This window comes from Herpailurus yagouaroundi, unplaced genomic scaffold (genome assembly GCF_014898765.1).
Source record: "Herpailurus yagouaroundi ecotype Mexico unplaced genomic scaffold, PumYag 252, whole genome shotgun sequence".
NCBI classification, from domain to species: Eukaryota; Metazoa; Chordata; class Mammalia; order Carnivora; family Felidae; genus Herpailurus; species Herpailurus yagouaroundi.
The window spans coordinates 1,787,203-1,809,688 of NW_024412469.1; the positions used below are offsets into that span (position 1 = coordinate 1,787,203).

General features: G+C 39.4%; 1 long non-coding RNA gene and 1 pseudogene across 1 annotated transcript; both read right to left on the reverse strand.

Moving 5' to 3' along the window:
- Positions 1–1,080: 1,080 nt before the first annotated feature.
- LOC121020828 (methylcrotonoyl-CoA carboxylase beta chain, mitochondrial-like) lies at positions 1,081–3,976 on the reverse strand (annotated as a pseudogene).
- An 8,342-nt stretch (positions 3,977–12,318) lies between these two features.
- On the reverse strand, positions 12,319–20,833 carry LOC121020825 (uncharacterized). Its single transcript, XR_005786306.1, has 4 exons — positions 20,062–20,833; positions 15,494–16,571; positions 13,649–13,690; positions 12,319–12,701 (listed from the first exon to the last, which is right to left on the reverse strand). It is a non-coding gene; the product is annotated as an uncharacterized LOC121020825 (long non-coding RNA).
- Between the last annotated feature and the right edge of the window lie 1,653 nt (positions 20,834–22,486).

The following is a 22,486-nucleotide window of genomic DNA, read 5'->3' on the forward strand; positions in this document are numbered from 1 at the left end:
TACTCAAGTGCTGTCTCTCAAAAATAAAAACATTAAAAAAAAAAAAACTAAAAAAAAAAAAAAAAAAAAAAAAGAATGAGCAAAGTGCCAGAGGAGGGGAAAGAGGGCATGCAGAGTTACTATTCAATAACAGAGTTCTGTTTGGAATGATGAAAAGTTCTGGATATGGATGGTGGTGATGGTAGCACAACGATGTGAATGGACTTAATGCCACAGAACTGTACACCTAAAAATGGTTAAAATGATACATTTTATGTTCTATATATTTTAACACAATTTTTTAAAAACAGAACGAAGGGATACTTTCATGGTATCTTTGTATCTTTTAGAATAACGATCTATGTATGTTTTGCTAATGAAAAATCAGGACAAATAGTAAAGGGAGTAGGAGAGAAATCATCAGAGGAACAGGGGCAGGCCAAGGGAGATGTAACAAGAAGGGCCAAAGAGGTTGGCAGGAAACCTAAAGTTTCGGTCTGGAAGCTAAGGACAGCATGGCAGGAAGGAAGTATTCAACTGCACTGAATGCCTCAGAGAATTCAGTCAGATAAAATCAGAAAAGAACCCACCGAGCAACATGGAGGTAAACCTTGGAGAGGGCTATTGGCAGGGGAAGGCAATGAGGAGAGGGATGGAGAGATAATTGGTAGGAAATAGACCCCTGAATGCAGACAACAAGTCTGACTGTTAAGGGAAGGAGTAGTGGCTAAAAAGATGAGTAATAGATGCTTTTAAAAATTGTGTGTGGTAAAATATCACCATGCATAATCAGCAAAGCAATCATTTCAGAAGAAAAATGACTTTCTGTTAATAATCTCAATCATACCTGCAGTGTATAGGTTATGGGACTTTTCATGCTACTTGTGGGTTAGAAAGGATAACCGAAAGTTATTCTTTTTTTTTTTATGGGTGGGAAAGCTGAACCACAGAAAAGTTTCTGGAAGAAATAGACAAGGAATTGAAGTTTATAAATAAATATCTTCATTGATTTTTGTTTAATGCAGAAAAGTATGATGCACTGTGTTAAGAAAACAATTTTGCCATAATAGTCACATGTTGGAAAAGTCTAAAATTTTAAGGCTACTCGTATATTAATTTTGGCACATGTCCAATGGAAGATGCTTCACACTCCAGTAACATCCTCAAGATACTGAAGTCAGTCTTCTGGATTGGTGCGTTGAAGGCTGGACTAATACTGAGACCCAGGACCAGTCTGGTGTCCACTGGATCAATAATCCTGTCATCCTACAGCCTTGCACTGGAATAGTAAGGGTTTCCTTCCTCTTCAAACTTCTTAATGATTGGCTCTTTTAAAGCTGCTTCATCTGCACTGGAGAATTGTTTTCCTTCACGTGCTCTTTGGTCCTTTGCTACTGTGGCCAACACATTGGCTGCCTGCTCTCCTCCCATCACTGAGACATGAGCGTTTCGCCACAGGTAGAGGAATCTTGGGCTATATGCTCTGCCACACATCCCATAGTTTCCAGCCTCATAGGATTCCCCCAATGATGACAGTTATCTTAGGCACATTGGCACCGGCTACAGCAGCCACCATCTTGGCACCATCCTTGGCAATTCCTTCTGCCTCATAGTCTCTACCAACCTAAATCTGGCAATATTTTGAAGGAACAGCAGAGGAATATTCCTTTGGCAGCATAACTGGATGAAGTGAGCACCCTTTTTTGCAGATTCAGAAAAGAGAACTCCGTTATTTCCGATGATACCTATAGGGTATCCAAATATTCTAGCAAATCCTGTAACTAATGTGTCTCCATATAAGGCTTTTGAATCTACTTCCATCCATGATTCTAGCAATGACGTCTTGGATATCAAAGTTCCTCTTAAGGTTAGTGCCAACTATTCCATACAATTCATTAGCAGGAAGCAAAGGCTCTTTAGAAGACTCAATGGAAACATCCAATTTCTTCTGATAATTTAGATTCCTCACAATTTTCCTAGTTATGTGAAGGGCATGAGGATCATCCAAAGCATAGTAGTTAGTTACTCCAGACTTTCTGCAGTGCAGATTGGCACCTCCAAGATCCTCAGCTGAGACCTCTTCTCCAGTTGCGGCTTTAACCAACTGGGGTCCTCCCAAGAAAATGGTACGCTGCTTGCGTACAATGATGTTTTCATCAGCCATTGCAGGCACATAAGCACTACCTGCCATACAGGAGCACATGACCACCGCTATCTGTGCAATATTTTGAGAAGACATAATTGCCTGATTATAGAATATACGGCCAAAGTGATCTCGATCTGGAAATATTTCCGCTTGCCAATGTAAGTTTGCGCCTCCTGAATCAACCAAGTAGATGCAGGGGAGCCTGTTTTGCATTGCAATTTCTTGTGCCCACAAATGCTTCTTCACAGTCACGGGATAGTGGGTCCCTCCTTTGATGGTGGCATCATTGGCAACAATTATAATTCTACTCCTGATACTCTCCCAATGCCTGTAATAATGCCACTGGCACGCACCTCCTCATTAGCATATAACTGGTAACCTGCAAACGGATAATTCCAGAAATGGAGACGCTGGGACTATAAGACTGTCCACTCTTTCTCTGGCTAAAGGTTTTCCTCTTGATATGTGGCGTTCTCGGGCTTTCTCACTGCTTCCTAATCTTATTTTCTGTGCTTGTTCATGGAGCTGATTTACAAGTAGTTTCATCTGTTCATAGTTTTCCTGGTAGATGGCAGAACCTGAGTCCGGCTGGGTACCCAGTGTGGCCACTGAGTCCCTGTAATAAGTGCGCGGGCCCGGGACAAGGGTGCAAGCGCACCGCTGCAGGGCTAACCTCAGGGAAGCCCACCTGACAGCCTGTCCGGACGGAAGAACTAGCGCAACACAGCGGCCCGCGCAGGTTCAGAGTTGGCTATTTCCCAGCCGGCTTCCCTGATTCGGGATACAGCTCAGCTCACGTCCTTACAGGCCTGAAACACCGCAAAGTCTCAGGCCAGCCACAGTGTGTGTCTCTTCATTTGTAACAATAATAACAACAAAAATAATGAGTTAACCCTAACTGGGCATTGTGCAAGCCTTCTTTTTTGTTTAAAAGTCATAGCAATCTGAGAAGTAGTCACTAGAATTATCCTCAGAAAGACTGTATAACTTACTCAAGGGCATCTAGCCATTGATGGGGGGAGGCAGGATTTTTGCCAAGGAAGTTTGACCACAGTGCCATGCTTCTCACTGTTGCACCATACTAGTAGCATTTATGATAAATGAGCCTGTGGGGAAACAGCTTGTGGCAGACCAAATAATGGCCCCCCAAAGATCTCTATATCCTAATGCCTTAAACCTGTGAATGAATTACCTTACATGGCAAAAGGGACTTTACAATGGTAATTAAATTAAAGATATTGAGATGGGGAGATTACCTTGGATTATACAGATGATCTTAAAATAATCACAAAGGTTCTTATAAACTGGAGGCAGGAGGATCAGAGTAAGAAAAGGTTATGGATAACAGAAGCAGAGGTCAGAGTGATGAGCAGAGGGGCCATGAGCTGAGGAATAGAAGCAGTCTTGAGAAGCTGGAAAAAGCAAGGGAACAGATTTCTCTCCTAGAGTCTCCAGGATAAATGAAGTCCTGTCAACGTATTTTGGACTTGTGACCTCCAGAGCTGTGAGATAATAAATTTACATTGTTTTAAACCACTAAGTGGTAATTATTAGCAAATATTTAGTTTTGGCAATTTGTTACAGCAGTCATAGGAACTAATACACAGCTGATGTAACCTGATGATAGTTACACCCTGCCCTTGTTAGGAAGATACCTACACAAGGCCTCAAATCTGCTTAACTGCTCCATAGACCTTACTCTGGAGTGAAATGCCCTGTTGGTTTTGAGGCTCCCAGATTTGCTTGCTGCTTTATTTATCAGTACATAAATACATGCCATTTCAGAAAGTGGATGCCATTCCCCAGCATATTCACAGCAATCAAAATAGCAAACAGACTGAAAATTGCCATAATAGCGCTTATTCTTGTCCTCACTTTGACTTATAAAATGACATGCTTACAAGATTTGTAAAAATCTCAGTTTTGCTTTGCTCCCTCCCTTTTTTCTAGATCTTTCTTTTCCCTCTCTGCTAATAAATTTAGCCTCTTAGCATAAGGTTTCCTTACACTGACATATATTGTGAGCTTTGTTTTTTTCTTTTTAAGTGAGCATATTTTTCTCTTTTAATTATTTTTATGACATGTGTTGGGTTAGCAACAAAAGGGAGCTTTGAAATGGAAAACATAAACATGAGGAATGCAGAGTCTAAATTAATTTCCCCTCTGACTTAGGGGAAACCATTGTTAGTCTCTATTTGAGTATATCAAAATTATGTGGTAAAGAAAGCAGGATTATTTTAAACTTTAAAAAGAAGAGAAGGACATTAATATCCTTTGGATACCTACTATATGTCTAATGCCTTATGCATGCCATCATATTTACTTCTAATAATTTGTAAAGGTTAGGTATTTTCCCCATATTTTGGATGTGGAAGAGCAAAATAGTTTACACAAAGTCTCACAGATTTGAAAGAGAAGAGCCAGATATTACATGAGGCCTAGACTATTATAAACCCCACAAAGAACGGTTTTCCTTTCTGTGCTGCCTCCAAGGCAAAGAGTGCATTTCCCTCATGGGTCACCATCAAGTAGCTTTCAGAGAATTTCCTGATACCTGGGAGCAGATGTACAACTATGGGTCCTACTTCTTCTGTTCATGCCATTTTCCTCCTACTTGGAAGTTTCCTGTCTGCCTTCAGTATCCCCTCCACTTCAAAGTCATCCTCCTGTTCTCTGAGTTCCTCATTGACTCAAATCTTTTCTTTCATTCTTTCTTTTCATGAGCTTGTAATGTTTGATAGAGACAGAATGTTTGGCAGAGAAGGCCTTTGCAATATTACTATGGCAAACCTAGTCTATCCACAACACACTTCACCCCAAAATATCATGGTCTCCCATACACTTGGAAAACTGGATTGTTCCCTTGGCCATTAATTTCAAATGCTGGTGTCTGTTACAAATAAATCTGGTAAAGATGACACTTTTGTAATGTTATCTGATATAGGTAATATACAAAGAGGCAGAATATAAATTTGGATAATCAAGTATAAGGGGAGAGAAACAGAATAGTGGGATGAAGAAAGATCATAAATAGGCACCTTGGAAAAAGAAAAGCTTCCATGATTTTATGTTAGGCAAAGCTAGATAAGTTAAGACTGAGACACTTGGAGTTGTGGCAAATAGTCCCTTGACAAGCATGGGGTTTTACATTTCCACTGCAGTTTGCTGGTGTAGGCCTCAGTGTTGCTTAAAACCAAAATACGATCCTGCTGAAGACAGGAAAAAGAACATTTGGTGGACAATAGCCTGCCTCAGCATACTGTCTGTTTCCTTTTTTTGTCCTCCCACATCCCCCTGATTCATGTTCTGCTATAACCTGAGCTCCTGCAGACTGAACCTATGGGGCACATCATCCAGGCTCCTTTGAACTCTCTTCTCATTGGGTTCAGCCATTGAAGGCACCAGCAGGAGATTTTAGCTTTGGAGGGCAAAGAAGTTGGGGCATTTCTTTCTTGCTGCTTCCTGTTCCATGCTATGGTTCTGGTAAGGTCTATACCTTTTCATTACTATAGATACTATAGATAGGGACCGGTATATGAAGTCTCACTGGACTTCAGTAACACACTTTTCTTCCTTTGCCCCATCATATGTAGGAGCAATAATGACTCTCCACTCTTGCTAACTTCTGGGTGCCTCAACCTCTTCACTGGTCAGTTTAAATCACCCACTCTTAATATGAATAGTCCCCTCATCAAAACCTCTTCAACTCAACCATCTGTGTATAAGTCTATTTCCTGATGTTACCCTAACTGAGGACAATTTCCTTTTCACGACCTCCTGAATAGAGAGCTTCCCTGAAACCATGATTATTTCATTTTTCATTTTGTTCCAGTACCAGAGTCACCCATGTTTTTAAATCTCAAGATCATTTGTTTACTTGTTTTCCTTTGTATATAGGGAAATAATCTCACCTGTTTCACAGGGGAAAATAAAGTAAAGTAGTACCTCCTTAAAAGTAGCATGGGTTTGTTCCTTTGGAGGATCAAATTAGTGCCTCCCTAGAAATAAAATCCACTGTTGAAACAAGACCCCACTTTATTTCCTTAGTGTAAAGTCTGACAATGTTTTCCTTATCATAGAACATTGGAGTCACAATGGGGTTCCACTGTGCTTGTTTCTGAACCCTACAATGTCACTCTATGGGTGCACAATATCTATGTCCCTATATGTTCTAGACATTTTTAGAAAATTTAACATAGCTATCTGCAATAAAATGTTATGAAGAGTTGGAGTCTTACTTCAACCAGGCAAAAGCCTGATTAAAAAGATCTTGTGCTGGCCCTGAAGGTCAGTATTTATAGCACTATATTATTTATAAATAATGTGAGAATTATTATAGCAATAAAAGTTGGTGTTCCAAAGAATGGGCATATTAGGGATGGCTAAATTATGGTGACATTGAGACCATAGGTCACATCTGAAGCTTCCTTTCATACCAGTGGAAAATTACTACCAATTTGACTGCAAAGCTATAGGAAAGTCTTGAAAGACATAGAGAGCAGTGGGGAAATTTATATACATTTAACTAGGGGGAGAAATGAGGAAGACTAGGTGGATCCAAGGGGGCTGGAAGACTTGAATGATCCAGCATTTTTGCTCAGTCTCAACGTTTCTGCCTAACTTATTTTTTCCTCTGAACCTGACTAAAGTCCTGCTTTCAAATAGAAATATGCAGCTGAAGAAACTCCTGCGAGAGGATGAGATTGAATACTGTGTCTTCTACTCTCTCAAAAGAGAACGTGTCAGGTTAATCATAAATCATGAATCAGACCTTAATCCCCAAGCCCCTCCACCCCTTCCATAAAAGATCAGACAACCTTGTAGTTCCCTGTTCAAACCACTGCATGGCCAAGGCTCAGACAATTGACAAATTTAAGAGACAGCTATAGGAAAGTCTCATTCTCTTGAAGGAAAGTTTTAGAACTCAGAATTGCTGGAGCACTATCAGGAAATATCCCTATGGAGATAGGGTCCACTTGGTTGCCAGTGAACACAATCTTATCACAAGACCTGTAACTTTTTTTTTTTTTAATTAACACTCATTTTTGAAAGACTGTATTCTATATGATGTCCCTACCTCACCCCTTCTCTGATTTAAATGCCTCCTCCTCTCTCCCCGGTATCTCACCGCTGAGTCAGGGCAGTTAGGCATCAGCAAATTAATGAGAGGAGAGAGGAGGTCCCTGCTCTTGGGCACCCGCAGGAACTTACTCCAGCTCCAGACACACCGTAAACACTTTCATCTAACGGAAGATAAGCTGTGAAATCGGATTTCTGAACCACAAGACACTTGTGTAAAAACTGCATTCCATGCCAGGCCTGAAATGTTCCAAAGTTCAGTTCGCTATCAGCATCCCAGGTGGTGCAATTAATAAAGAGCTAGCGTGGGGCCACTGGCACAAACAAGGCAGCTCCTTAGAACCTGAACTTCCTATTTGTTCCATTCCTTGGGTAGATAACGCCTGTTAATTACTCTGGAGGTTTTGTTAGAACATTCTATCTGGTCTCGCTGGATCAAGCTCTCCTCTCCAGATCGCCCTATATGGGGAACTGAAAATAATCCTCGTTTCAATGAAATTATTTTGGCGAGGAGAGAGGGAAGATGGCGGCGTAGGAGGACGCTGGGCTCACCGCGTCCTGCTGATCACTTAGATTCCACCTACACCTGCCTAAATAACTCAGAAAACCGCCAGAGGATTAGCAGAACGGAGTCTCCAGAGCCCAGCGCAGACGAGAGGCCCACGGAAGAGGGGCCCCTCCTGAAGTGGATCACCTAAGGAGAAGCAAGCTAAGCCTGCCCCTCCTGCCCCCGTGCACCTTGCCTACCCACCCCAGCTAAGACGCCAGATCCCCAGCATCACAAGCCTGGCAGTGTGCAAGTAGCCCAGATGGGCCACGCCGCCCCACAGTGAATCCCGCCCCTAGGAGAGGGGAAGAGAAGGCACACACCAGTCTGACTGTGGCCCCAGCCCTGGGCTGGGGGCAGACAACAGGTCGGACTGCGGCCCAGCCCACCAACTCCAGTTATACACCACAGCACAGGGGAAGTGCCCTGAAGGTCCTCACCACTCCAGGGACTATCCAAAATGACCAAGCAGAAGAATCCCCCTCAGAAGAATCTCCAGGAAATAACAACAGCTAATGAACTGATCAAAAAGGATTTAAATAATATAACAGAAAGTGAATTTAGAATAATAGTCATAAAATTAATCGCTGGGCTTGATTTAAATGCCTCTTAAACTGGAAGATCAGTTTTCATTCAAAAGCTGAGTTAGCAGGTATTTATTACTCTAGGAATCAATCCACTTTTAAAAGTTCAAGTCCACTTCTGGCTAATTCTGAAACATTTGAGATGGGAAAGAGCTCAGAAAACGATTTTCAAAACCAGTCGTCTAATCATACATACTGTTTCTGGCTATGGGCAAGAAATTGATTTAGTGAAGAAAAACCATTCTGTGGCATTTGTAATATAAGAACTACCAGGAGAGTCTCACTCTGCTGGAAGATCTCTTTGTCCAAAAAGTATCAAAGATGCAAGTACACTTCTGGGCAACTGGGGGGAAGTAAAATAACCTTCCCATCCTTTGATAGACTGCCATCTCTCTCTCTCTTTTTGTTTTGTTTTCCCCGTGTTTTAGCACTTTAAGTGTTTACTTTTTTTCCTTGAGGTTTGTTTCATATAGCATAAAATTTGTGTAAATACTTTTTTCTTTCTTTAGAGAAAATTCATTCTTCTGGAGGTCTGTTAAAGTTCTTAGGCAACCTTCAAACGACTAATTATGTAGAGATTATACTGGGAAGGAAGCAGATTCTATTCAAGGGTGATTACCATGTAATCCAGACAGCATAAATAGTAATGTACTTAGTGCAGAAGAGTTTGCAAAATGCACAACCATTTTTTGGCTATGTGGCCTGGGGAAAGAAGAAGAACCCACACACTTGTGATTTATGATTCCTTCATTTCTGTTAGGAGCTATCTTATTTACATTTCTAATCTTTTCCTTATGAGAATAAAAATAATCTTTGGTATTGCATGTTTCTTCTTCCCTTGACATTCTGCATCCTTGGGTCAGTGTTGGACTGCTTAACCCTGGAGTTTGTAGGACAGCATTGTGGAAGTAGAAGAAAAGCCACTAGATTTAGTTGGCTGGAAGGCAAGTTTTACCATGTATTTCTATAATCTGTATTCCTATATTATTTTCAGTTCCTGCCACACAAACTTTTGCACTTTGGAAAAACATAAAGATCTAGTTTTCCAGATTCAAGATTTAAGATTTCATGTTTGAAAATTCACTATGTACTTTCCTTTGGTTTCAAATTCCTCTACTCTTAAATTAATAGTGGATTGAAAGATACTAACAAAAGGTGTTTAAAAATTGACATTTAATTGAGACTTTTCCCCAAATGGAACCTGAAGAATTCCAAGGCACTTCCAAAGAGAAAGTTGGCATGTGTCTCAAATACAGACCAAATTTTATGAATTTGCCAATCTTAAGTATTATAAATAGTCTATTCCATCTCACTTAATTAGGGAGGATAAAATATGTCTTCTATTATTCTTCATTGTGGTGACATTTAGTTGATCTTGAATGTATGGATTATTTCTCCAGTTGCTTCATATATTTATTAACCACATGAACCATATCATTTAATATTTTGTCTCCACCCCAACACTGCACACATATTCTTATGTACTCAAAACTGACACAAACCTCTGAAGCTAAAGTTCATTGTAATAATTCTACAAAAGCATCATCAGTCAGAATAGACTAGAATATGCTGCAGCAACAACAAATGAAAATATCATCAACTTATTGCACCCTGGGATTCAAGCAAATACAGCATTCTCTAGATGGCATAGTGCTTATATCATGGCAGAAAATGAGAGATATTGAACCACGTGTGGGGTCTTAAAGCTGCTGCTTTGAGGGGACATGCATTGCTTTTGCCCACATTTCATTGCTCAAAGTCTTATGGCCACTCACTGAAGAGAGAAGAAGTGAAATAGTGGGCAAACAATAACATAATCTCCACAGGAGACATAGGGGTTAGAAAGAAGACATATTGGAGCAATGTTTAGTCTGCATATCCTTCCAGCCTTAGGCCAAGCACTTAACAGCCATTATTCACCACTTCCCTGTCTCTCCTAACCTTGGGTATGATTAAATTAATTGGTTAAGGAAAGCTGGTATGTATTTCATGTGATTAATGCCTTGGAAAACAATCGCCATAGATTGCATTGATTTGTTTCATTTTACATACTTGAAATTAGAGGCTTATGAAGTCTACATGCAAATTTATGCAAAGTGGAATGCAAATTCATATTGTGAGCTATGAGTCCTGGCACTCCCCCCTCCCCCTAGAAAAAGAACTGCACCATTGAATATGCATGTGCTGCATATGGTGCTGCTCTTTTCAAATACCGACTCAGAGCCAGCAGCCAAATAAATCCCAGTGACATCGACTGAGCTACAAACAAAAGTTTAAAGTCATTTAAGAACAAAAATTGAGCTCCAAAGTCTCAATATTTTTAGGGTCAATATCTTCAAACAAGATTTGAGTTAACAAATGCACTATTCCCTGGACTGAGCTCTGTGTAGATGGGCAGAGGCATATTGTTGAACAAAAGAGGTACTGGCGGAACCCATCCTAGAATTTCATTCTCTTGATTACTTGCTTCTGGTGATCACTTGGCTGACTGGATCAAATAAATCTTCATTGCCACGAGCCAGTGCCCATGTGTGCTGACAATATTTCTCCCTCATTTGTACCCATCAGTGGGGGATTCTGGTTCCAAGATTCAGACAGGGAGTGATTATTAAGATAGTCTCAAAGAGAGGAACAAATTTTGCACCTGAGTGCTTTCAAGTCAGGCATAGGGGAAAAATTAACCACTTGTAGGAATGCCAATTAGAAACAATATTTTGATTGGCCTGCAGGTGGTACTCAGATGATTCTTTGGAGCTCATTCTGTTCTTGTGAGACCCCCAATTTTGCTTTGATACTAAATACATGTAAAATATTTTTGGTAAATGTTTATAAATAAACTGATAAGGGGCACAGTCTCAAGAGGGTTCTTCTAATTTGATGCTAATGAATTCAGTTATTTAGTTATTCATCCATTTATCAAATACTATTTTGGTTACTCTCCAAGTACCAGGCAGGGACCTGGGGGTACAAGAATGAATGACAAGCATCCCCTGTCCTTGAGGAGTACCAACCAACCTACTGAGCTACCTGAAGCTTTTCATAGTGTCAAGGACACTGTCTTTGGGTGGCTTTTAAAACTAAAGGCATATGAATCACATCAAGAAATATACTAGGTGGGAGGAGGAAGCAATGATAATTTTTTCATGTGATGTTTATGAAACAATCCTCCATTACAGCAACTGTTTTTATAAAAATCTATTCAGGAAAATATTTCTCAGCCACAGTTTAGGTTTCAAACAATATTTAGTACAACAAAATTTCAGTACAATAAATGTGTTTCAAATGTCCCCTGGAGTTTGTCATAATAGGATTTGATCTATGAATTTAAAAAATATGCCCAGTGGTTTAGATATTTTACTTATAAATAATTTCCTAGAGAGAATGGAAAAGGGAAATATAAGCTATGTTGGAAGCATAAAATGACCTAGGGGTTAAGGGACATACATCTTCTCTATTTACCTTCGGACTGTGGCCTTAAGACAATCATTCAAGGGGCACCTGGATGGCTCAGTCAGTTGAACGACCAACCTTGACTCAGGTCATGATCTCATGGTTTCTGAGTTCGAGTCCCCGGTTGGGCTCTATGCTGACACCTCTGAGCCTGGAGCCTGCTTTGGATTCTGTGTCTCCCTCTCTATCTGTCCCTCCCCCACTCATGCTCTGTTTCTCTCTGTCTCAGAAATAAATACAAAAAAACAAAACATTTTTTTTTAAAAAGACAATCATTCAAAATTGGCATACCAGTGACAAATGTGGCACAGTCCCCTACAGAGATCAATTCAGGAGTGCAAGTTAAGTCATATAAGCTGAGAGGCAGTCTGATGAAAGAAACAATCAAAAGATGGCTATTTTTTTTAAGTTTATTTATTTTGAGAGAGTGAGGGATGGGGAAGGAGTAGCAGAGAGAGGGAGAGAGAGAGAGGGAGGGAGAAAGAGGGAGGGAGGGAGAGAGAGAGAGAGAGAGAGAGAGAGAGAGAGAGAGAATCCCAAGCAGGCTCCACACTGTCAGCACAGATCCTGACATGTGGCTTGACCCCACAAACCTGTGAGATCATGACTGGAGCCAAAAATCAAGATTTGAACACCCAATAGACTGAGAGAACCCGGTGCCCCAGGCTATTATTAACAAAAGGAATAATAATCATTATAATGGCACCAAGTCATAGTGTTTAAATATACAGTAAGTACTGAGATAAGAGCATTTATTTGTTACATCAACTCAATATGTTCATTTTATAGGTTATGACACTGAGGCTCAGACAGGTATATAAAGCCTGGTATTCAGTTTGGATCCACATCCTCTTTTTTCCCCAGGTGTTAAACCTCTTCCTGAGGAGATCTCTCCTTCAGCTGAGAGCCAGGGAAGCTGTCAGAACAGGAAAGTACACATTAGCTTAACCTCAGTGAAGGGCAGTTTATAGAAGTCTGCTCATATGTGGCCTATTCAATAAGCTCAACTAATCCAATCAAAGGACCAAAAAGACTACTTCTTCTTTTATTCTTTTTACTAGAAAAAAATCATAGAAGCAGGAGAATGGAAGTGACCCCTTTCTGGTTTCCCACATCTTAGCATGTTTCAAGTTTGTGGTTACCACATATAGTAGGTTGAACTGTACAAGTTCTAACTCCAGTACCTGTGACTGTGGTCTTATTTGGAAACAGAATTGTTTATATAGTTAACTAAGATGGGTTCATGCTGGAGTAGAGTGAGCCCTAAATCCAATGACTGGAACTTTTATAAAAGGAAGAAGATGGAGATTTGGACAAAGGGACAGACTACATGAAGATGGAGTCAGGGATTATTAGTGATGCAAGATATAAGCTACAGAATACCAAGGATTGCTGACAACAACCAGAAACTAGGAGACAGTCAAGGAAGGATGCTTCTCTAGAACATTCAGAGGAAGCACAGACCTACTGACACCTTGATTTTGGATTTCTACCCTCAGAGCTAGGAGAGAATAAATTTCTATTGGTTTAAACTACTTGGTTTGTGGTATTTGTTATGGTAGCCCTTGGGAAGATAATCTACCACATTTCTTGTCCCTCTCCATTATATCCTCTGTATAGCCACCATCTATTTCAGACTTTTGTCTCCATCACTTGAACTGTTGTGGTGGGCTTTTCTCTGCTGTGGCTGCAAAGTATTCTTTCCTTTTGCAGTGTATCCTTCCCACCACTGCCAAAGTCATTTTTCAGAAATCCAGGTCCAACTATGCCATACCTCTACTGTTCCAAGTTTTCAGTCATCCCTCAACATTTGACATGCCCATCTGTGGACTCAAAACTCCCCATGAGAAGGGTCTAACTCACCTGCATATTATTGTGGTCTCCCATGTCTTTGTCATCTCAGTCCTATGAATCAATGGTTAATAGAGTTACTATTATTTCTTAAATATGAATTCAGCCCAAATGGAAGTTTTGCATGCTGTTTCTTTTAACGTTTTATTTATTTTTGAGACAGAGAGAGACAGAGCATGAATGGGGGAGGGGCAGAGAGAGAGGGAGACACAGAATCGGAAGCAGGCTCCAGGCTCTGAGCCATCAGCCCAGAGCCGGATGCAGGGCTTGAACTCACCGACTGCGAGATCATGACCTGAGCTGAAGTTGGACGCTTAACCAACTGAGCCACCCAGGCGCCCCTTGCATGCTATTTCTATGCCTCTCATTTTTCTTCCTTGTTACTTTCCCATATTTACATACTACAATCTTGCTGAAGATGTCACCGTCTCCTTCTCTTTCAACTCTGAGGCCCATGGTTGTCCTTCCTGCTTCACAAATGCTATTTCCTCATAGCCTTTCCCAGTTGTACTAATTTGGTGGTCCCTTCCCACTAATGACACTCTCATAATTTCCCCCTCCATTAATAATAATTAAAATTTACTGAATTCTTCCCATGTACCAACCACTGTGCTAAGAATTTAACTTACACAGATTATTACACTTCATCCTCACAACAATCCTACTTGTTAATTTTACAGAAAAAGAATTAAGGTTAGAATTAGTAAGTGTCTTAGTGGAGATCACATCTTCCTGTAGTTGGCTTAATCTCTGGGCTACTGAAATGCCAGTCCCATGCTACTCGTTATTACCCAATAACACCTCTGTGATAGCTTTCTTGCTCTTTAGTTATTGTGATATTTTGGCTCTTCTTGTCTCATATTCTCTACTAAATTTTCAGCCCCTTAAGAGTGGGGTCTACATCTAATTTATGGTGGTTTCTCTACAGGGCTTGATGTAGTGTGGAAGACTCTGGATTAGGAGGTAAGACATATCAGTTTTAGACGAAACTCTGCCATGAAGCAATAGTATGACTTTGACCAATCATATCACCTCTGTAGATATCTCTGTGGGCCACTCTGCAAGATTCAGTAATTACCATGGCTCAGAGCTTGGGCTGTATTAGGAGAGCAATATACATTGATTTAACTTAATTAAGAGCATGTCTAGTCATGACTGAGACCTTTAGAAAAACTGCAAGGCAAGAGCCCTTGGATGAAATGCTCATTTGACTAATTGTTCTTTTGTCTAAAAACATTGCTTAAAGCTTAAACTAAACACTTTCATGAAAGATCCCCTTAAAACAGAGATGAATTATTTGCTAAAGGCAAGCCTGCTTAGTTTTTTCTATTGTCACCTTAAATCAGATGGATTTTCTATTTGTAACAAGTCTTAATTTATTAAACAGCTTGCAACATACAATGTAAGGCATAATATTTAGTAGTAGATTTTAAAGCCATTTTTAAGGCATCTAGGGTAGTATCAAGATGTTTAAAGATAATATTTAAATTGAAACATTAAAAACAAAAAGATTTCTCAGCTCTTCAACCATCAAAACATTTGGCATTGCTTACTTTCCTAGGCCTCAAATAGCCATGTAATCATCGCTCTGTGTTTTACATGCAATTCTACAGCTAAGTACATCATTATTTAGACTCCACAGATTATATGGTAATCATAGATTTACTGTAAACCCAATTTAATTTCTACAGAATTACTGACTTTAAGGTTGCAAAACAATATTGTTTACAAGGCAGTATAATAGCACTCAGAATGGTGCTGATTAGAACTAATAAACAAAGGAATGAATAGCTTTCAGGACTAAGCCTAAATAGTTATAGTGATCGATATGGCAATCAACACTTTTTAAGAGCATACCTGTTGAGCACCTGCTCTGCAGTCTCTGTACAATTTTACTAAGGATATGGACAAGAAGAAAAGACTATTTCATTATAAAATTCAAGAATAATCTTTATAATTGGTCAGCTCATTGTCTATTAGCTCATTCTAACTAATGACACTGATCCTGTGCTTGAGTTCTTGGTTGGGTTAGTATTTGAAGAATTTCCTTAAAACCTAAATGTTGCATGTTTAATCCATTACACCCTAACCTTTCTCTCACTATAATTTTCCTATGACCAAATAAATGTGTCTAAATTTAGATGCACAGGTGGGAACATGAATGAATAAATTAATACTCATCAACTCAACAAACTTTGGGATGTATTGGACAGGAGTAAGGATATGGTTTAAAGTTAGTGGTGTTTATTGGTCATAATCTCTGGTGAATAAATTTTAATTGTTGCACAGAGATGAAAATTAGCTTAAGCAAAAGTCAACCTGTGTTGGCCTTATTTAAGGGTGGGGTAGAAAACATGTGGGGAGGTTCCATGCAAACTATAGGCCAAATAAAACCTTAGCAGACTTTTGAGAAATCCAGATTGCAACCTAAAGAAGAAAGGTAGTAGGTCTCAAAAGAAGGTGGTGGGGGGAGGGCAGGGGTACATTCTATAATTTTTCTAATATTTCCTATGATAGGAGTTATATTTGAAAGTATCAAGCTACTAGGAAATTCTGAGACTTTTTAAATTTAATAAGGATTGCATATGGTAAAAAGAAGTTGCAAACTGGTCAGGAATGGAAGGGAAGAGGATAAATTAGATCTTTTTTGTAAACAAGTGCCCCCTCAAGCTTTTTCACTCATCAGGCTAAAATATCCCTAGAAATCAATGGCAACAATCCAGCTGCATTTGAGATAGTGAATCAATTCTAAGCCAAAACATCCTTGAGTATGGGTATTCTATTTTTTTTTTTTCATGCATTTACTCAACCAATACATAATGAGCTTCTACCACATATCAAGCGCTCTGCTAGACACTGGGGATTTAAAAATCAAAAGACAGATGTGATTCCTTCAGTCTTCAGCCTCACGGAGAAGACAGATATCCATTGTTATCTGAAAGAAAAATTATAAATGTTGCTTTAGTCAAATTCTTTTAGTTATAAGAGACCAAACAAAACAAAACCCCAAAACCTTGGCTAAATTAGAGAATGATTTGTTCACAGATCAAAATGGCCCAATCTGTTGGTCATGGCTAAAAGCAGGGGGTTTAGAGTATATATTCTGACTTGATCTCATTCTTTCCATTATTCTTCTGTAATGGTTTCAAACTCAGACAGACTTTCTCCTTGTGTTGACAGAATGGCTGCTAGTAGCTCCATTCATGGCTTTTATCTTCTTAGTGTCCTTATAAAAAAAAAAAAAAGGCTTATTTCTTTCCCTGCAGTTCCACAGAAATCTTGAACCTAATTTGTGTTGTTCAAAATTGGTTCAGTTGCTCATTCCTGAATCAATCATTGTAGCTAACAGGATGCATATGTTTATTGGCTCAGGCCAAGGCTCACCTTGCACTAGGGCAGGATAAGCTCCAATCAAATCATATGAAATGAGAAAAGAAGGGATGATTTCATAAGGAAAATTTGGATGAAGTCCTAGGCAGGCAAAAATGATGGACATCTACCACAAATCTTATGATGGCAAAAAAAAAAAAAAAAAAAAAAAAAAGTCATTCTCCATGCTCTCTCCTCTTTCTCATACAAAGCATCTTTTCAAATATGGTTATATTAAAATAATTTTAAAAGGTATTTTGAGCACCTCTTATAGTGTGTAGTGGTTAAATTTATGTGTCAACTTGGCTGGGCTAAAGGATGTCCAGACAGCTGGTAAAACATTATTTTTGGGTGTGTATGTGAGACTGTTTCTGGAAGAGATTAGCATTTGAATCAGAAGACCAAGGAAAGAAGATGATCCTCCTCTGGAGGAGGTTACTGAGAGGACTTGACAGCTGCACCTGCACCTGGGCAATTGGAGGTCCTCATCCCTCCCCATTCTCGAAATGTGCATTCTGCTTGTCTTCCCTGCACCAGAAACTGCCTTAAGGACTGCACCACAGCTGTCTTGAGTGAGTACCATGTTGTTGACACCATGTGGACAGTGTATGTGAGTAAACCCAGTTAAGCCTTCTATTTAACTTTTAACATTCTGGCATGTGGGTGCAGAGATCTACTCATCGTGAAGTTGTTCCAGTAAGTTCCCTCTCTGGCTTGTTAAAACTGCTACCTACCAATCTGGAGTGGCCTGCCTCTTTATTCATCTCCTTGCCCTCCATGCAGTAGGGCTAATTTGTAAATTAATACCCTCACTAATGTGGATGACCATCATCAAATCTGTTGAGGACCTGAATAGTACAAAAATAAAGAAGAAGGGCAAATTTGTTCTCTGCTTGGGTTGGGGTGCACACCTTTTCTTGCCTTGGGACATCAGTGCTCCTTGTTTTCAGGTCTTCAGATATGGACCAGGACTTTGTACACCATCGATTTCTGGTTCTCATGCTTTTGAGTTTTAATTAGAATTATACCACTGGCCTTCCTTGACCTTCAGCTTACAGACAGCAGATCATGGGATTTCTCAGCCCCTGCAATCATTGAGCCAGTCCTTCATACTAAACCTCTTTCTAGTTATTAATGTATACTCTACTCATTCTGTTTCTCTGGAGAACCCTGACTACTATACAAAATATTATTTTTTAGTTTATTACCCAAGAAATAAGAGCCAAGGATCTTGGGGTCTATTTTAAACATTAAATATGCTCAACTAAACAATCTAAGAAGTTCCAATATATGTATAACATGATACATTAGAATTTAAATGTTTAAGTGCTAAATAAGGCATGAAGACATTATGTTCTACTATAATAATTAAAAAAGACAACTTCTATTTGTCCTGTATTTTGTGTTTTAAAAGCATTTTTTTGTGTTCTTTCTCAGTTGATTTTAAAATCATCCTTGTCAGTTTGTCAGGGAATATATTTTCATGACCCACATTTTCCACAGGAGACAACTGAGACAGGAAGGGGCACCAAATTCCAAAATAGAGGTTAACAGGTGAGAAGGGTATTTCAGTCCTGGATGTAACTTTTCCTCTGGTCTCAGGTGGGTCTACTCTCAGAAGTTCCTTGCAGTGGAAGTTCCTGGGTAATCACAAGCACAAGCCAAAGTGGCCTGTCATAGAAAGTCTAGCTAGCTATGTGCAGTTGTTTTCTATTCCATAATATAACTGTACTTCTTTTAGTGCTAAAGACTTTTTGCCTCTGTCTTTGAGTAACGCTGACCCTAGCTTATTCTGTGACTGTGAGTATCCCCATCACACTTCTGACCATGGGCCCATCACCTGAATTCATAGAGCACAGCACAAGGTTGCAGGGATACGGAGACCTGAGATGTGATTCCTGGAACTGTCATTTTAAGGCTTGAGGAATTCTCTCTTTAGGGGACAGAGAGTGTTGGGTCACAAAGTAACACTCTTCTTTGTGAACAACAGTGACAAGAGAATTATTCAAGTCTTCCCCACCTCAAAAATTCCTTGAAAAAGAAGCATAGCCTCAGTGAGAAAAAAAATATATATATATATATATATATTTGGCAAGTTTCAGATATTATGCACAGAAAACCCATGTGCTTCTTTGTGTGATCACGTGTTGAGTCCCTTTCACAAAAATATGAATCATACAGAATGGTTCTACAGGTTTTAAGTTTGCTAAAAACAAACACAATTTCATACCTTTCCAAAATACTTTTTTGTTTAGCATCTTCCATGACTTTGTATTCACTAAGTACCTTACAGTTTATTCCTTAATCATCACAGAATCCTTGAAACAGTTTGGCCTGATATATTGCTGTTTTATTCTTTTTTATGGATGGGGAACCTAAAGGGAAGTCATGTTCAAAGTTACACACAAGGACCAAAGTTAGAACCCATAAGTCTTAATTACAAATATATTCCAATGAGTCTGGCTTCCTCTCTGCATTTAACCTTGGGTCATTTCATAACCTCTTTAAGTCAAGTGAGAAAAAAAAAATGTCTGTGTCTGATTTTGCCCACTCTTTATTCTGACCTTGTCACTTAGTAGTCTGGTGATGAAGGGCATATCACTGAACTTGGACAAGCTTCAGTTTTCTCACTTGTTAAAAGGGGAAATTAAGCCATGTTTTGGGTTGTGATTACTTATAACAAATGTAACAAATGGTAATTGTTGCCATTAAGAATCTTCCCACTCTTCATTCAGCTATTTCTAATCAACATAATTTATCCAATTTTCTCATTTTACTCTGTATTGTTGTTGATGATAACCCCCTTGAGGACACAGGCTTCCCCTTATAAATTGCTTTAAAGAGTGGTTCTCAACCTTAACTGAACCTTAGAGTCAGCTGGGCAGCCTTCTGAAATTATCCACTCTTTTCTTTCACTCCAGAGCTATTAAAGAAAAATAAATAAGGGGTGGGTCTCAAGCATCATACTTTTTAAAATCTCCCCAGATGACTCTACTGTGCAAGCCAGGTTGAAAAATCTCTGCTTTATAGACATGCCTGTCATTCCTACCACCTACTTGTAAAGCCATAGCTCTCTCATTATCCAAGATGTGAGTCTTCAGCAGTTCTGGACCTATTAAAAGATAAATAAATGCATAAATTAAGACATATACACTAAGTATAACTCCTGTCAAAGATTAAAAAAAAAAAATACTAAACACTCCCGGGATTAGCTCAAGAACCAGAAGGAATGGAAGCCATCCTGAGGACTTGTTTAAGCTGAATCTTTGCCACATAGATTCCTCTAGATCTCAAGATTTCCTTATTTGCAATGCTTTTCCAGTAAATAAGATTCTACCATTAAGAGGTGTTTTTAAATTAACAACAACAACAACAAAAATCTATACCCTAAAAAAAAAATATGAATGATTTAAGATGGGCTTATGAAAGGGACAGAGAGTGATCTTACATGGGGTAGGGCTGCCTGGAGCCTCAGGCATGCTGGATACCCCCTCCTCCACCACACCTTTCTGAGGTGGAGACTGGCCTGCCACCCCAGTGGGTCTGGAAAGCAGAGCATTGAGCCAAACAGGATTATTCTTAAGAGTTCAGGTAATTGGCCTTGGGGGTTTTAGACTTACTTGGGATCCATTACCCCTTCCTTCTATTCTACTTCTCTCTTTTGGAATGGGAATGTCCTGTGCCTGTCTCAGCACTGTATTTTTGTGGAAGCACATAAATTGTCTGGTTCCACAGGTTCACAGCTGAGCAGTTTGCCTCAGGATGAGTCTACCTCACTCTCACCTATATCTCATTTAGAGGATATTTTGGATGATACTTTGGGCTTTAGACTTTATAGTTGATTTTTGTTTAAGCAGAAAAAAAAATAGTAATCTGGGAATACTGGGCCCTTTGGTGGGATTAGGAGGCCTGTAAATAAAACTTTAGTCTCTACTTTTACTCATTATTTGCTTCATGGGACTTTTCACACTTTGTAAATATCATGCAAGTTTATTTTACATTTACTTATTCCTATACTCTGGTTTCTCTTCAGATCGCATAAATCTTTCGCCTTTTACTTATTCCTCATCTCCCTCACCAGTGGATGCTCAATGCCTTACACAGTGCCTGGACACAAATTAGTAGCTAAATATATATTTATTGAATGAATAAATGAGTACATTAATGAATGAAACCAGTGAGCTTGAAGGGTTAATGAATTAGAAGACTCATTTATCTTTTGTCAAGATCCCTCTCACTTCTGAACATACTGAGAAGCAGTCAATCACTGCTCTAAAGCTAGTGAGGCGATGTTCCCTTTGAATCCTTCATCCTTCAAACCCTTGAGGCTGGGGAGCAACTTTCTACAAGTTCAGAAATATCATAAACACCAGGCATTTGTAAGGCATTGTTTCCAGGCCTGAAGGTGGGGAATAAAACAATCAATAAGTCAGGATATTTGTTCAGATTTTTTTTAATGTATTTCAAGAGTCAAGAAAGAAACTGAAAATAGCTTAAACCCAAGGCATAATATGAAACATAGAATAGGGCATTGAGAAATACTTTCCTGAGGTTTTTTTAGTTTTGATGATTGTTTATTAATCCTTATTCTGATGATGTACTATCTTGTCATGGATCAGGCTGATATACGGTGTGCAACAAAAAGTCTCACTCTTCCCTCTTTTCCTTACCACCCACCAAAACTAAACAAGGTAGTCTCATGTCCTTCTAGAGTTTCTTTCTGCAAATCCAAGAAAAAAATGCAAATACATGTATTCTTATTTTTCCCCTTTCTTGCTCAAAAGTGGCATATTATATATAATTTTCTTCATAGTGCTGTTTGCAAGGAACAGTGTATCTTAGAAATCTTTGCATTTCAGTACACATAGAACTTTAGAGTTTGCTTTCAAGCTGACTCTTGTAAAATAAGGAGTCTTCTAAAAAGCAGGGGAATGGGGTGCCTGGGTGGCTCAGTCGGTTAAGCGTTCGACTTCGGGTCAGGTCACGATCTTGCGGTATGTGAGTTCGAGTCCCGCGTCGGGCTCTGTGCTGACAGCTCAGAGCCTGGAGCCTGTTTCAGATTCTGTGTCTCCCTCTCTCTGACCCTCCCCTGTTCATGCTCTGTCTCTCTCTGTCTCAAAAATAAATAAATGTTAAAAAATAATTTAAAAAAAAAGCAGGGGAAAGTCATTTCAGAGGAATGGCTTGGAGCCTTGGAGGCTGGGAGAAAGCAATGTCATCCTGTTTAGTGGTCATACAGAGTAGGGGAAGGAAAGTTATTTTAGATAAAGCTAGTGGGAACACCTCACAGGTGCTGCAAATACCCTGGAAGGACATTATAAAATGAACAAGGAAGTGATGGATCATCAGAATTATGCTCTAGGAAGATTAATCTACAGCCAGGTCAACAGTGGGTTGCAGATGGGACAGAGAATAGAGAAAAGAGTCAGAGATTTCAACTAGGAAGCAAAATTGTCTAAATCCAAACCAGGCATAGTGATG